General features: G+C 39.9%; 1 protein-coding gene across 2 annotated transcripts in view; it reads left to right on the top strand.

Moving 5' to 3' along the window:
* Positions 1-1118: 1118 nt before the first annotated feature.
* The window catches only part of LOC114664439 (F-box only protein 47-like), a 29699-nt gene continuing 27938 nt past the window's right edge, over positions 1119-2879 (top strand). For both annotated transcript variants that reach the window (XM_028818521.2, XM_051936242.1), the window contains exon 1: positions 1119-1250. The gene's annotated coding sequence lies outside the window, so the exon portion shown is untranslated. The remainder of the gene's footprint in view (positions 1251-2879) is intronic.

The following is a 2879-nucleotide window of genomic DNA, read 5'->3' as shown; positions in this document are numbered from 1 at the left end:
CATGTCAGCATTTGGTGACTCCACTCCGTGAATTTGCGTAGGACTACCACTTTGTAGCTGAGCTGTTGTTGCTCCTAAACACTTTCCACTTCACATACATGTAATAGCACTTGCACTTGTCTGGGGCAGATCTAGCAGAGCCAGCATTTCACATACTAACTTGTGGCAAAGGTAGTATCTTATGACAATGCCACTTTTAAAGTCACTAAGCTCTTCAGTACCACACATTGTTCGTCAATGGGGATTGCATGGCTATGTGCTTGATTATATGTACCTGTTAACAATGAAACACCAGAACTCAATAATTCTAAGGGGTGTCCACAGACTTTTAGTCATATAGTGTATAAAATTACAATGTTAGGAGGATCTTGGAAAGACTTGGCAGGTTACTGCTAAAATTCCCACTAGTCAAGTGTCACCTGAATAAAAACGTCTGCATATACTAAGCATATTTCTACGAGTCACCTAGAAAATGTCCCCAGAACAGCTTGACCTTTGAAGGAAATACTGTGTTTACTGACTGTGAAAATGCAGTGTGTCATTGATACTGGGGCAGTTTAATATCATAGCAGGTCAACAGAAACAACTGAAAGCAAATAATGTAACCTTAAAAGGAAAAATAAAGTAATTTGTCTTTTTCCTCCTCTACAACCCATGCGGCAAATTTTTACGTTTTTCTCTACAAAGTCACTGTCTAGTAAGGTTATTACCAATGCAATCAAGTGAACTTTTCTACATTATCTCTGTGTCCACAATATACAACACATTGCTACAATAGCTTTCTTTCAAGGGTGTACTGACCTAAAGTGTGTTCTGCCATCGGATGTATCCCCAAGGCACTTCTATTAATAAAACAAAAATCATTTTATAAAGATGAATGCAACCAGATGTGGATGCTGCTGGATCCTAATTCGGAAAAAAAATATCTTAAGAAAGAAAGATGTTGTCGCTGGGCTTGTAGTTCTGCTGTTTAAACCCCGTAACCGGGTGGCTCGGAGGTGCCTCGCCGGCTTCCGCCTATTTAAAAGCGCGGGCTTTCTCCGAGCGCGAAGTCAGCTGAGCCTGCCAGGCGCGTGGCCGGAGACGTCGTACAGCTCGGCCAACTCGCGCGCTTCAGGGAGGAGGAAGACAAACGAGAACATCAAGGCGGAGGAAGCGCAGGAAATTCTCTCGTGTAATGTATTCATTACTGAATTCTCTCATTTACAAACCGCTGAAGAGGATCGTCGGCGTTACTAGAGTTTAAAGAGGTACGCGACGAGAAGAGAACTGTGTTTAGCCGTGGAATACTTGAGGTGCTTGCGGTGTGTTTTATAGTGAGTCTTTAACCGGTAATTAATGATCCTGTAAAACCAACCGTTTTGTTAGTAATCTGTTCTGATTTCAAGACGTTTTGAAAATTTGGAACTACCAGTTACGAATATGACTATGTCAATAGTAAATGTCATACTCATTTCTTTGTCCCATCAGTGGCTAAATCCGTTAAACATATTACATATCTGCCATATGTAAGAAGCAATTAAACGTTTTTTTGCCATTCGTAGAAAGCGGTTAAACATTTGTTTGCGATATGTAAACAGCAACAATATAAATATTAAACGAAACAAGTAAGAAGACATAAATATAAACAGGGTGACATGGCGGCACAGTGGTTAGCAGTGCTGTTGTGAGAATCCCACACCCTGATGTCTGTTTGCAGTCTGATTGTTGCTTGTTTCCGCATGAGATTTATCCAAGCATTCCCGCTCCTCCCTCACATTCCTTATATTTGCTTGTCAGGTTGGTGGGTCTGAATTAATCTGTATGTATGCATATATTATACAGTACGTGTGCAGCTAGAAATCCGCAAAGAGAGAAGATGAGTCACGTATCTTTAAATAGTTTTTTACTCCTAAGCTTTCAACCCCTATCAGGAATCATCTTCAGAGGAAAATGAATTAGACTTACAGGAATCCAAGGCAATATATAGCAAATCAGGAAAGGGGGGAGGTAGCATGGGAAATTACATGTATTATTATTATTATTAGGTGAGTGTAAGGGGGTTTGGAATAATAAGGTGGGATTCGGAGGGTGTTAGTCATAAAGTCTTAGTTAATATGTGGATGTTCTTCTTTTTAAGCCTGGATATGCTAGGTTCATGTCCAACTGTCTGTTGATGGCATTTTTGTTTGATAGCCATGATTCAGCCAGCTATCTAGTACTTTTAGTATTAGTGTCGAATTTTACTTGCACCATGTCCTAGTTAAATGTGTGTCCGGTTGAACTTGTATGTGCATATATCAGAGACCATGGCTCCTTCCTTGTGACAGCATTGTGATGCTCTTGAATACATGAAGCGCTGGGCATGTACTGCATGGTATACTGTACACTGCGTTCCTTGGCTATGCTGCCAGTTTCCTGCTTTTGGCATTAAACATATATATGTGTGTGTGTATGTATGTATGTATGTATGTGTATATACACATACAGTTAGATCCATAAATATTTGGACAGACAACGTTTTTCTAATTTTGGTTCTGTACATTACCACAATGAATTTTAAATGAAACAACTCAGATGCAGTTGAAGTGCAGACTTTCAGCTTTAATTCAGTGGGGTGAACAAAACGATTGCATAAAAATGTGAGGCAACTAAAGCATTTTTTGAACACAATCCCTTCATTTCAGGGACTCAAAAGTAATTGGACAAATTAAATAACTGGAAATAAAATGTTCATTTCTAATACTTGGTTGAAAACCCTTTGCTGGCAATGACAGCCTGAAGTCTTGAACTCCTGGACATCACCAGATGCTGAATTTCCTCCTTTTTAATGCTCTGCCAGGCCTTTACTGCAGCGGCTTTCAGTTGCTGTTTGTTTGTGGGCCTTTCTGTCTGAAGTT

The sequence above is a fragment of the Erpetoichthys calabaricus genome, chromosome 14, assembly GCF_900747795.2.
Source record: "Erpetoichthys calabaricus chromosome 14, fErpCal1.3, whole genome shotgun sequence".
Classification (NCBI taxonomy): Eukaryota; Metazoa; Chordata; class Cladistia; order Polypteriformes; family Polypteridae; genus Erpetoichthys; species Erpetoichthys calabaricus.
This window is presented reverse-complemented; position numbering and strand designations above follow the sequence as displayed.